This window comes from Bidens hawaiensis, unplaced genomic scaffold (genome assembly GCF_021521415.1).
Source record: "Bidens hawaiensis isolate Kalapana, Puna unplaced genomic scaffold, B.hawaiensis_p1.1 tig00064110_1, whole genome shotgun sequence".
Taxonomy (NCBI): Eukaryota; Viridiplantae; Streptophyta; class Magnoliopsida; order Asterales; family Asteraceae; genus Bidens; species Bidens hawaiensis.
This window is the reverse complement of record NW_027501471.1, coordinates 1-14,803: the sequence shown is the minus strand read 5'-3', so window position 1 is coordinate 14,803 and position 14,803 is coordinate 1. Positions and strand designations below refer to the sequence as shown.

The 14,803-nt window shown below is 32.3% G+C and overlaps 1 pseudogene; it reads left to right on the top strand.

Moving 5' to 3' along the window:
• The first annotated feature begins 10,441 nt into the window (after positions 1–10,441).
• LOC143604173 (receptor kinase-like protein Xa21) lies at positions 10,442–13,401 on the top strand (annotated as a pseudogene).
• Positions 13,402–14,803: the final 1,402 nt, after the last annotated feature.

The following is a 14,803-nucleotide window of genomic DNA, read 5'->3' as shown; positions in this document are numbered from 1 at the left end:
GGCATGTTAGGGATGTAAATAATAAAGCTATGAAAGGTAAAAGTAAGCATTGCATTAGTCAAAGTCAACTGTGCAAAAGTCAACTGCTGAATGATTCTGTAACTGATGAACGATGTATGCTACCTCTTTTCATGTAGGTTGCTGCGATTAGATATATATTATAGTCTGTTACATTGATTATATTTTTTTAGCATTTGGATTATTTCAACTGAGATTAATAGGTATATAGTTTGTTTGAGTTGGAGTTTATAGCTGGGCTCTTGGATTGAGATATGTATGTTTATGGTTGCAGACTTGGAGTTTAAGTTAGTTTGTGGTTACTATGTTTGTATGTGTTGAACTAAAAGCAAAAATAAACCTTTAAAAAAAATTGAGATGTGTATAACAGAAACTCCACCGATCTGGTCGAGTCTTGAATTTCTCATTTGGTTAATGACAAAACGTCAAATGAGGAGAGGGCTTGCTAAAAGAAAAGGCAACACCTAGATACTTTTATTAAAATTATTAATATATATAGAGAGTTGCATACTTTTATTAAAATAGATTGTCATATAAAATAGATTGTTATATACAAAAGAATCTATACCAAGGGTGTGTTTCTCATTTCAGTGCTCGCCCTTTGAATCGGGCCTTTAGTCTTTTGATTAGAGTAGGGGTTTTGGGATTCCTTATTTTACCTCATTATCACTTTTTATTAAGTTAATAAGTTATAAAAGTGTAACTTATGAAACTTTTCATCTCACAATATAAACAATCCTAAACACCTTATTACTTTTCAAAAAGTTAATAAGTTATAAGTTGGTGAAAATAAGCAATCCCAAACACCCCCCCAAAATGTATGTATGGCACCTTTTGACCTGTGAACACGACTAATCCAATGCGCTTGCGAACCACAAGAGTTAGGCCATAGAGCATCAAATGAAAGTCGAAGTTAGAACCTAATCCTTGATGAACCACAAAGTCGTGTTGTAGTGAAAAAGTAAAGATAGAAATTTGCATATCAAGACGATGAACATTAAAGATGCCTATATTGTCAAACTTTTGTAAGAATAAATATATGGATATATATATATATATATATATATATATATATATTTATGTATGGCCATCATTATCATTTATATAATAATAGATCAAAATAATTAAATTATACCTTATTATTATATTAGCTAGGTAATTGTTGATGGACCATATTACCATTACTTGCTAATCAAGGGTTTCCCCTTGGGTGTATATAAATACATGGAAGAGATTAATTAACATCATAAGAAAAACCTAACTCTCACATTAAGAAATTCGTGACCCCTATATCTCTCCATAATTCAGTTTCCTCAAGAACCCTAATCCCCATCACTAACATACATCCTAAAGGGGAACTCGACCAAGCTGACTATCATGTCGTCTACATCCTTCTTTGGACGGTTACTACTTCCCCTACTGTAACAGGTATGTTTTACTTATGGGTTTATTATAACATTCATGTTTTCTATTACATATGTGAAGAACTGATCAACATGTGGTATCAGAGCGATGTTATGTTTTTCCTAAATCTGGATCTAAACCGGAAAACATGAAACTAAAATCTGATAAACCTGAATTCTGTTTAATTATTTTGTTATCATTAAATTCTTATTAACTTATTGAAATCTGGTTATACATAAACTATTTAAAAATAATGTTATAACCAATTTCACATTAAATATCTGTTAAAAACTTTATGTTTTTTTTTTCGGTGGTGTTCTTCGTGTTCATCATGAGTTTTTCGAAAGATATTACATATTTTGGTTAAAATTCGGATTATGATTATGTTTTTCCTAAAATAATTGAATAAACAAATCTTCAAAGATTTTAAATTTTGAATAATTATGGAATCTATAAATTTCAAAATTAAAACAAATCTTGAAGATAAAATTAATCGCTAAAGAATTTGAACCAAAATATGTTTACCTTAAATAATTTGGATTTAGTTAAAAACGAGATCTCATTAAAAACCGAAATCTCATAAAACCGAAAACATGATAAAAACCAAAAACTCAAGTGTTAACAGAGAACTCATAATTTCCGAGATCTCATAAAACAAAAAACACAATAAAAACCGAAAACTCAAGTGTTAATAGAGAACTCATATCTCATAAAACCGAAAACACAATAAAAACCGAAAACTCAAGTGTTAACAGAGAACTCATAATTTCGATACGCAGTACAATTGGTTTGCTATTAATTAATGTTTTGTAAGACACTTATAATATAAATATATATTTATTGATTTTACAAAACATAGAAAGGCTTAAACTTGAATAAATTGTTGATGTAAACTTCTGCTCAAAGGTGATGTATTACATCTAGCATATCATTCAAGTCTTAATACAAGCTGTGTTAGTTTAGCCTAACATGATTTAAATGTATCGCTTCTGCCCAAAGGTGATGAGTTACATTTAATTCAAGCAAAACTAACTCGTGCATAATTAAAATGATTGTTTCACTTCTGCCCAAATGTGATGTGTTAGAATTGTTTTGCACATATACTTAAATAAAATTTAATTCTGTCCAAAGGTGATTTATTTTTTGTTTAAGTAGAACTTTTAATTTAAGTTGTCTATTAGTTTGATGTTAATAATAGACATATCACATCTTCAACAAAATATAATGATCCTCATAATTAATAATCCTTCATTAATCTAATGATTATTTTAATTAATCTATCTTATTTTAAATATCCTATTACATTACTCACTATAATTTTCTTCCTAGAAATTACTCTCATTCAAATCATCCACTCTAATTTCAAACCCAATATTTTTTGCCTCATAAAGAGTTTCATTAACTTTGCTCTTCTTATTTTTATTATTTCTCAAGACATGACCATCAAATTGCTCCTTCTAGTAATAGTAATAAAGAAGAAACCTAGAGCATGATAAATGAGATGAGTCAAACATAATGTCTCTTATGATAATTAATAAACTCATGCTATCAAATAGAGTTATTCTAGATTTAGTTTTCCCTAAAACTAATCTAATATCTAGAAAATAATCAAAATAACTCATAAGATGCATGCATTTCTTCTAAATTCTAACTATAAGGTTAAATGGCATTATTGAATACATCATAATGTACAATATCATGACATGACCCATAAAATTAAGGGCTTACACATGAAAATAAGTATAATTTTTCCAGTACATTATACACTAAATTTTTCAATAGTACAATTTGATGCCTTAAGAATCAACTATAACACTCAGAAGTACCAAAGGAAAATGAGTGTGTTGATCAGCAACATATGTACAAGAAAAGAAATACCTAGTACTGGAAAATAAGATGTTATTCAACTCACCACCACTTAAACCTAAGAGAGCACAATTCTAAGGTTCATAGACAAAATACAAGTATAACTTCTAGTTTTAAGTTCTCTAAAGAGAAGCCTCACTGCATATATATGTCATTTTACTAGGCATAAGCAACGAGATTTTCCATAATTTAAAAGAACTGTTAGCTAAAATCAGTAGTCACATATTCATGATATTTAAGTCTGCTAATTCTATATTCCAATTAACACATGATAGGTTGATTCTAGTTCTTTATATGTTTCCTTACCAAAAATCAACGAATAACTAACATGAGTGTTGGTGACAAAATTAAATGTTCAAGTTATCATAAACCATAATAAACTGTTCTAGTTATGCTTTAGAATACCTTATGAATTCTGGTGTTTAATCAGTATTTAGTATCAATACTTAAGCTGCGTTATGACAGTTTTGAGGTTTGCATAGCCAACATAAAGTCACTCTTACATTAAACTCTCATATATTATTTGTTATCAATATTTGGATAGAACTAGATGACACTATAAACTTTCACAACTTTTGTTATCATGCAAATGTGAACTTAACAAAAGACAAATGACACCTATAAACGTCATCCATTGAAGCCAAAATTTCATGAGAAATCATGACATGGTTGATGAGGATGATTTTTCATCTAATCTCATTCTAAGTGATTTTAAAATCATGTGTTAGATGTCATAAACATTACTAGGCTTAAGGAATAAGTATGGGTCCACCCGAAGTTATATTTCACTGACATTCATAGAACTTATTCTAAATGGAATATTCAGACATAATTTATCATTTAACGGCTATTTTCTTGTATCTAATCTATTTTCTATGGTCCACGGTCTTATAGAAATCCATTCATATATACTTAATTTAATATGATTTCTTCTAAATATGTCCCTAAGTTTTTGATGACATATGGACGTTAAGGAAATCAAATCAAGTCTAATATATGAATGAAATGTTCCTGTGTCACGTACATCATTGAAACTTTCCATGTAGCTTTCCAAGAGATTTGAGGATCAGTGGGAGAATTAAGTGTCTTAATCATAACTTGCAAGATTTGCAAGAGGTGGGGAGTGAAAACTTGATATTAACTCAATTACACCTCTTGTACAAGACATTGCTCCATCATAAAACTGTTTCATCATAACTTATCTCCTTAGAATTCAATACTACTCTTACAGAAAGTTTCATTGTTACTTAAATGTGGGCATATTTAGATTTCTTACTAAACTAATCCTCACCAAGAGAAACTGCAACCATTTATATTATTAACTTGTTTCTCTATTAGAATCTGTTGGTCTTTAAATATTGACCCTAAGCATGCCAATTTCCTAAAGGTTTTTAAGGTCAGTGGGAGCAGTAAAAGTCCTTATTATGACTTGTTAGAGGTACAAGAGGCGGGGGGAAGAGAGTCATTAAATTTTACTCCGAATTTAACTCCTATTACACCACTTGTACACCATATTGCACCAACTCTTACAGACTTAGAATCCTGAAAATGATAGCAACCTAAACAAGAGCTAATCCATAAAACCGAAACTTCTAATAAACCCAATAATTAACTAAGGAGGTCATCAAGATTTTAAAACCTACTAACTTTGATGATTAAATAACCTCCTTAACTAAAGTTGAAATGGATGATGAAAAGTTTACTGATCCTACATCTTCTAGTTAAACCATTAATATCAATCAATCTAGAAGATTGGAATAAAGCTATTATTAGCAATCTAAATTAATTTCTATAAGTCAAAATAATGTTTGGGATTTGGTTGAATCACCTAAGAGTTTTCATAACTAAACTAAATCCAAATACAAAGGTTAAGACACTAAGAAGCATGATTGATTATTAAAGGTTATATCCAAGAGGGAATAAATCATCAAAGAATCTTCTTACCCTTATTACAAAAGATTTCTTTGAGGATCATCATTGTTCAAGTAGCTTATAATATTTAAGAGCTACATTACATGAACATTTAAACAACTTTTCCTAACAACTGACTTGCATATTTACATGTTCATAAAGCAACTTGAAGTTCTAAACTAAAGGTCAAAGAACACTTAGTCTGTAAGTCAAAAAAATCCATGTATGGGTTAATGCAAACATCAAAATATGATGAAACCTTTTTACAATAATTTTCATCAACAACTATGTGGATCAATGTACCAACCTCAAGATGAGTGGGAGCAACTAAAAACAAACTTGTCCTTATATAGATGACATTATTTTGACAAGCATATGTTGCATAAGTCTAAGTATTGTTTATACATACTTTGATATGATAGATCTCATAGATAGATATCATAACATTATGAGATAAACCCAAAGGGGCATTAGTCTTGTTCCATAAATTTTACTCTAAATGGGTCCTTACACATGTAACAAACAATATTGCTCTCCTTTAGAGGATAAAAGGGTCACTGAGATTGTTTCCTTATGCTTTCATTAAGTAGAAGCCTTATGTAGGTACAAGTCTATACTCGTTCAGATATTACTCGAATTGTAACACTCTAGATTAATGTGAAGCATCTGAAAGAGTATTGAAATATATTTAAAGGAAACGAGAGACTATAATTTAAAAGAATAAGTGAGAATTCAAAACAGTTGATTACTCTAAACTTTGTCATATTCAAAAATAAGAAAATATAATTTTCGGGATATATTCTTATGTCAGAACATAATCTATCTCATGGAGGAGTCATAATAAACTGATAACAACAATATAAATTTTAATGACATAATATGTTGATTAAATCTCAACGCAATTGTCAATAAATGTTATTGAAAATTTATCATTGGATTCATAAGTTTATTAACTCCATATAAATTATATATTGAAGACTTATTGTGATAAAGTCAGCTACCATGTTTTCTCAAACAGTAACAGTTCGAGAGGTGCTGCATTAAATTTCGATATGAAATAAATTATTCATTTATGAACGAATTGAGGAAACTAAATTCTCATATCGAATACATTCATGATATGCTTAAGGATCCTATAACTAAAGGTCTATTACCCATAAGTCTTATGAAAGCGCTTATAATAAAAACGGGATTATTTATGACCATGTATACTAGTATATCGTTATATGAATGACTAATTATTAATTTTCCTCACCAGTTTTGATTTTGTATGTCTCTTAATATGTTCTGCATGCGTAATGACATATAGAAAAATTAATATACAAATCAAATATTTGAAGGCCTTACTTATAAAATTTTGATCATAATTACTTAGGTTTTAAACAAGGACTGCAGTATGATTAATGGGGTCTTGAGATAATGTTCAATTCAATGACTGTATTTCTCTGCTCCAGTTTGAGTTTAAAGCTAAAATGAATGTTAAAATCTGCAGACTAATCTAATGCTCATAATAAATGATTATTCGGCCAAGTGGGAGAATGTAAGAATAAATATATGGATATATATATATATATATATATTTATGTATGGCCATCATTATCATTTATATAATAATATATCAAAATAATTAAATTATACCTTATTATTATATTAGCTAGGTAATTGTTGATGGACCATATTACCATTACTTGCTAATCAAGGGTTTCCCCTTGGGTGTATATAAATACATGGAAGAGATTAATTAACATCATAAGGAAAACCTAACTCTCACATTAAGAAATTCGTGACCCTATATCTCTCCATAATTCGGTTTCCTCAAGAACCCTAATCCCCATCACTAACATACATCCTAAAGGGGAACTCGACCAAGCTGACTATCATGTCGTCTACATCCTTCTCCGGACGGTTACTCCTTCCCCTACTGTAACAGGTATGCTTTACTTATGGGTTTATTATAACATTCATGTTTTCTATTACATATGTGAAGAACTGATTAATAACTTTAACATTCGAAAAATCAGACGCTGCCTAAAAATACAACCACCCATTTCAGACTAAATAAATAAACCATAAAACATAATGAATAATAAAGGGTATAAAGATTTAGATTAATAAACCTTTCATCAACTTGCACGCAATAAACGATGATGTCAATGTCCCTCAAAAATGTTAAAATACACATCAAAATGTTAAAATCATGGCCATTTGAAATTAAAATACACATAAAAATAAAGGGAAAACAGACTTGGAAATATTACTCTAATAACGATGATTGGAACGTATCATTTGATGGAGATCGGTATACATGAGCTCATAAGTAATGTAGACACCATCAAATGCTATCCTTTCTAGAGTTGAAATATATACATATTAAATCAAAACAAAACTCGAGTGAAAAATAAAACAAATAGTTACAAAATAATTAAAAGAAAACCTAAATAAACACGCGTAACACGCGGACTAAAAGCTAGTATATATATATATATATATATATATATATATATATAACTAGCTTTTGAACCCGTGCATTATACGAGATTTATCAAACGATAAAAATAAAAAAAGGTTTTTTATTTTAATTGTGATTCTCAAAATACTTAATTTAATGTAGACTTAAAGGAAAAACAAACGGGCTAACGAAAATTACTAAAATAACATGGTTTTAGAAACGTCAGGTGTAGATTTGCAAGAAATTTAAAAAATGTGCTAAAGTTGCGTAGTTGGTCAAACTTCAGGTATGGAAATGACACTACGTTATAAAATCCACACTATGTTATAACCCGCTTGACACAATGATTTTGATCCATGACCCATGGATAGCTAGAATGAATGAGATGAAAGATTAAAAATTAGAAGAAATGTAAGTTTAACGCCTAAGCCTTAACATTTTCTTTTATTAGTATTGTAAGATAAGATAAGTTGTAAGATAAGATATTATGGATTATGATAATTATTACAAGCTAGTCATTTTAACGACTTTAATAGGTCATCGTATAACGACTTCAATATATTAATAATATTAAACATTGTGATCATTATTACAAACTATTCATTTTAACGACTTTAATAGATCATCATATAATCTGCTAAGACCAATTCAAATCTTATAAATGATGAGTTTACTCAATCAAAGTTGTGTTGGTCAGGTTAAAAGGAACACGTCTAGCTTGACTCTGGGTCAATGCGATAACAAAGAGGTATAGAATATGATGATGGCTCACCCATGCCATGTCAATGTCAATGGAATGAGTCAAGCTTCGAACTTTTAAGTCCATCAACAGAAATAGTTGCATGAAACCAGGTTATAATATAAAAATTGAAGATCAAATAAACCTCAAAGCATGAAAGATCAGGTACAAGAGATGATCAAATACAAGATGAAGGACTTAGAAACATATAACTATAATAAGTGTGATAAGATTAATAAAGCTTTTATAAAAATGTATTTTTGAGCTATTAATGATTTGAGTTGTTTGAGGACAAAATGTCCATTACGGTAGGAAAACGCTGGAACACGGTCCCTCTTAGCATTAAATGGGTAGCGTTTTCTTAAGCCTACCTGTAGTGGGCTTTTTAAGTATTAATGAAATATTTTATGTATTAATTAAATATTTTATATTTTAAATATGATATCAAGTTTTTGTTATGTTTTATGTCTACTTAAAAATCTAATAAAATGGATAAAATAAAATAAAAACAACCGGGTAACTATTGAAGGGAAATTAATCATTACACATGTTTTTTTAGTAAAAGAAAGTGATGTTAAGGTGGTGTTTGTTTTTAGAGAAAAACTCTTCTCCACATCTTTTGTCTGTCATACGCAGATCACGTGCAGACGTGATGGTTTGCTGTATGTTTTTTAGAAGACATTTTATTAAAAAAACTCCGTGCGTCCTGTAATCCTAAAAAACGTTGAGTACTCACTTCTAACCTCTTCAAACTTCTAAACACTACATTTTCTAAACAAAAAACATCGTTCCTCTACTCCACCCTACCATCTCCCCCCTCCTCCACCGTCACCGCTAGGGATGAGCAAAATCGGTACCGTACCGATTGGTAACGGTACCGAATCGGTACCGATACCGAAATTGGTACTGATTTGGTACCGTCGGTATTGAATTGGTACCAAGGTTTTGAGTTTTCGGGACCGGTACGGTACGGGTACCGGTATTTCCCGAATTTTACCTTAAATACCGGTACCGTCCCGGTACCGAACCGAACATTTTGGTACCGGTACAAAAAATTTGTGATTTCCGGGATCGGGATTTTTGGTACCGGTACGGTAGCGAGCTCATCCCTACTCACCACCGTCGCGCCCCTCTCCTCCACCCCTACAGCCGCCACGGCCCCTCTCCTCCACCCTCACCACCGCCACGGCCCCTCTCTGCCACTCCCACAGCCGCCGCCTCTTCTCCACCTGCAAGTAATGTATCCGGTTATGTTATGTTTTATGATTAGTGTAACCGATTATGTCCCTTTTTAGCAGTCTGCAAAAATTAATAAACTAACAGTCTTCTTCTTGCAAAGTGTAGACCATAAAGGTTTGGTTTACCTCTTCTTCTACGGTTGTGATCCGCTGACTGCAGACATTTTTCCTCTAAAAAACAAATTACACCTAAGTTAGCGTTGATGTAGTGAAAAATTCCTCTTAAAAGAGCATTAACCATTTACCAACGACGTAAAGTTATCAATTCATTGTAATTGTTACAAACCATTCAATTTAATGTTATTGGTTATTTCCGTCATAATATAATTAATAGATCTTGATTATCTAGATTCTAAAGCAACAAAATATATGATTGGTCTTTTTCAATGTGGTGTAGTGGTAGGAAGCGTGAGTTCTTTAATGAAGAGCTCGATCCTCACATATATTCAGCAAATGATCAAGGGCATTAACCATTTGTCTCGCTTAATAGACATCTGTAATAATTTTCATATTCTACTATTAATGCTGACTTTTGAGGCTGACTGTAGCAATCAATTTGGCTTGGTGAAGGTGCTAAGAAAGTTGTGGAAGGTATTCACTTCACTACATGCATGCTATATATAGAAGGGCAACAATTACTCTTCCGATCTCAAATTTATTTCTCAAATATAAACCATGTCACGGCAACCAGTAATTTCCTTAGCACCTTCCTCCTATGTTGCTGCTTTTTTCCTCTTTCTGACCATCTCCAACTTCTCTTCTTCGTATGGTGGAAATAATGAAACAGATTATCAGGCTTTGGTGAAGTTTAAGTTGATGATCACCAAAGATCCATATGGAGTGCTAACCTCATGGAATGATTCCTTTCATTTTTGTGATTGGAGATGTGTTTCATGTGGGAAGCGACACAAACGAGTGACTAGTGTTACCCTATTTTCCATTGGCCTAGAAGGCTCCTTGTCTCCCCATGTTGGGAACCTCACATTCCTTCGTGAGATTTGGCTTTTTAACAACAGCTTTGAAGGAGCCATCCCTCATGAGCTCGGTCATCTATCTAGGCTACGCATCCTCCGTCTTAGCAACAACAAATTAAGTGGAGTCATTCCAACTAATTTGTCTCGTTGTTCTAACATTGAATTCCTATATCTTGATACTAATAAGCTAGTTGGAAGCATACCCAAAGAGATAAGTTTCCTCTCAAAACTTAATACTTTTAACATTGATGACAACAACTTAACAGGTGGAATTCCACCTTTCTTGGGGAATATTACATCAATGGAGGCGTTCTCGGCTAAAAGGAATCCATTTGGTGGGCGCGTTCCAGACACCTTAGGCCATTTGAAACGCTTAAGAGAAATATACTGTAGTGATTGTAACTTATATGGAACCATCCCTAACTCCATTTATAACCTCTCACTCTTAACCCACTTTGCCTTGCCTGTGAATCATCTTACAGGTAGTCTTCCTCTAGCTCTTGGTGTGATGCTCCCTCACCTTGTCTTCCTTCAGTTAAGAATTAATCAACTAACTGGACTTCTTCCACCATCCATATCTAACTGTTCAAATTTAGGACTACTTGAAATGAGTGAAAACAATTTCAGTGGGAAGGTGTCCATTGACTTTGCCAAACTTAGAGATATCTATGCATTATCCATAGGTAACAACCTCTATCAACATGAAGTAGCTGATGAGATGAAGTTTATTGATTCTTTGAGAAACTGTAGTAAATTGGTGGTGTTGGAACTTAGTAATTGCAAGTTTCAAGGAGTGCTACCTACATCAATTGGTAATCTTTCTCATCAGTTACATTATCTGAATTTAGCAAGAAATCAGTTACATGGAAATGTTCCTTCAAGTATAAGTAATCTAATTGGATTAGGCATTTTGCATTTAGCATACAATCGGTTCACAGGGTCAATCCCCTCTACCATTGGTATGCTTAAAAACATACAAGTTGCTTCTTTTCTTGACAATCAGTTTTCTGGTCAAATTCCAGATGAAATAGGGAACTTATCACTTTTGACTAAATTTGCTTTAAATTCCAACAAGCTGGAAGGCCAAATTCCGCCAAGCTTGGGGAATCTGCATAAGTTATTGGGGTTAGACCTTTCGAACAACAAACTCAGCGGCAAAATACCTAAAGAACTTCTTGAACTTTCATCTCTGTCCATAGTATTGAATCTTTCCCAAAACCACCTTTTTGGTTCACTTCCATCAGAGGTTGGAAAACTCGATATGTTGGCTAATCTCGATTTATCTTATAATAGCATATCCAGCAACATTCCTAGTAACCTTGGTGGTTGCACAAGCCTTTCTTTTTTATCCCTGAAAGGCAACTTATTTCAAGGCACGATACCACCATCCTTACGTTCCTTGAGAGGACTGGTGGATCTAGATGTTTCACATAACAATTTATCTGGTCAAATTCCTCAATTCTTACAACAATTTTCATTAGAATATATGAACCTATCTTTTAATGATTTTGAGGGTGAAGTACCAGTGTTGGGAGTGTTTGCCAATGCAAGTGCATTCTCGGTTGTGGGGAACAACAAGCTTTGTGGTGGGCTGGATGAACTTGGGTTACCCAAATGCAAGAAGATGAAAAGACATAACAAGGGGTTTCCTGTATTCGTTATAGTCATTTTGACTGTATCTACACTTTTCATTATATCGTGTTTGGTGTATTCTTGGTGTAAAAAGACAAGCAAGAGCCAATCGACTAAATCATCGATGAATGACAAATTCTTGAAAGTTTCATACAATCAACTTCTCAAGGCTACCAATGGCTTTTCTGAAGCCAATCTGATTGGCCATGGTGGGTTTAGCTCTGTTTATAAAGGAGTTATTGATCATGATAGATTTGTTGCAGTCAAAGTTTTACATCTTCAAAATCAAGAAGCACGAAGAAGCTTTAATAGGGAGTGTGAAGCATGGCGATGTATTCGACACAGGAATTTGTTGAAGATAATAACTACATGTTCAAGTGTTGATTTTCAAGGAAATGATTTCAAAGCTTTAGTTTACGAGTTCATGGCCCATGGGAGTTTACATGATTGGTTGCTTCAAGTACAAGCACATCTAGGCTAAACCTTGTTCAAAGAATAAATATCCTTTCGAATGTCGCATGCGCACTTGATTATCTTCATAATCATTGCTTAACCACTATTGTTCATGGAGACTTAAAACCTAGCAATATTCTACTTGATGATGACATGGTAGCCCATGTTGGAGACTTTGGTTTAGCTCGATTTCTTGGACTGAGGCCCAACCAAAGCAACTCAAGCGGGGTTAAAGGAACAACTGGTTATGCACCTCCAGGTGAATTCTAGTCCTTGTATTCCATACAATTATACTTCCTTAAAGTATCACCTTTTTCTTAGATTGCTTATATATTGTATGCAGAGTATAGCCTTGGGATTGAGATGACAAGTAGTGGGGATGTCTACAGTTTTGGAATATTATTATTGGAAGTAATGACTGGGAAAAGACCTACAGATGATATTTTTGTCAATGGTCTCACCCTTCATAAATTTGTGTATATGGCCTTGCCGGACCATGTAGTTGATGTTATTGACAGTGACATTCTTAATTTTCTTAAAGAGGATGCAAGTGCCATGCAAACCAATGGACCAAATGTAGAGAAAATGAAGGATTGTATGGTTTCAACTGTAAAGATTGGAGTATCATGTTCGGCACATTCCCCTGCACAACGGATGAATGCCGAAAATGTTGTCCATGAACTACAACATATTTTGGATATGCTTCAAATTTTTGAGGTGCGTTGTTCACTAGTGAAAATATAGTAGTCTTTTCTTCAACTTTTCTCTTCCTAGCTCGACGGGTCGGAATGCCCAAATCCTCAAATGCATGGGATATTGTTTAGCTGTAAGGGTCGGAGAAGGGCAATTACTCATGGCACTAGGGGTATGCATGGGTTGGTTTTGGGCTCAAACCAAACATAAAACTGAAATTTCGGATTTGGTTTTCTTGGTATTTGGTTTGCGTTCGATTCGGGTTCGGATTAAGTTTAGTGTCAGTTTTTTCGATTTTACCAACTTGAAACTTTTTGATTTGAAAACTTAGCCCAAAATCATGAATTTGGACATAAACTTTGGGCCTATATATCTTTGTTAATTAATTAGAAGTTAACTATTATACACGTGGGGTAAAATATTGGGATTATATATTATACTAGCTTTAGGGCCCGTGTAACACACGAAATGATTCAAATAATAAAGTTATAAATAAAGCAAATAAGTACATACTGTATATGAAAAAATGATTACACCTATGCTTATATCTATACTATGTGTACATAAATTGATTTTATTTATATCAAAATAATTTTTTTTTTCAAAAAAAAGAGAATGAACTTAATAATAATAATAATAATAATAATAATAATAATAGTGCAAGTGCAAAAACATACCTGAACGGTCCATCTATTGGAAATTTGATATTCTATCATGTGTGTGTATGTGTGTAATTAAAAGAATTTTGGTTATGAACTAATTTCAAAAAAGACTTTTCATACAATAATAGCTATGAGCTACATCATGAAAATGATTTTATAATTTTGAGGGGGCTTCTTGACATTGCCATAATGATAACACATAAAAATAACACGTTAACCTGCTCAATTTTGTGAATGTTTTGCTTCACTTGAGCATAATTTTGTATGACATGTTTCACATACTACATTTTAATCGCCATTAAAGGAAAAATCAATGCTAACACAAATATTTCAAATTTGATAAAAGTTAGAAGTATTGATAGGCCTAGAGGTAACATATCGAAAGCGTTTGCTGTATTTTCTTAAATTTTAATAGTCGTGGAAAAAATAGTCAATTAGCCAAATCCTGAATCTTTTCATTTTTTCCAAAAATGTCATTGAAAATAAATTTGAAACCTAAATCACGTTTAAATTATAACTTTCATTTGTTTGACATTTTTAAATCAAAACTTTGAACCCGTAACAAATTTGATGATAACTCTATTTGCATTCTCAAACTTTTAAAAATACTCATATTACCTCTTTTTGACCCGTAACAAATTTTGAGCCAAATGCTGTTAACTTGTACCACACAATCTAGTTACCAACTTTTGACCCATAACAATCAAAGTTAAGTTCCACAAAAAAACATGAAACAATCATTAATAAAAAAAACCGAGAAACTG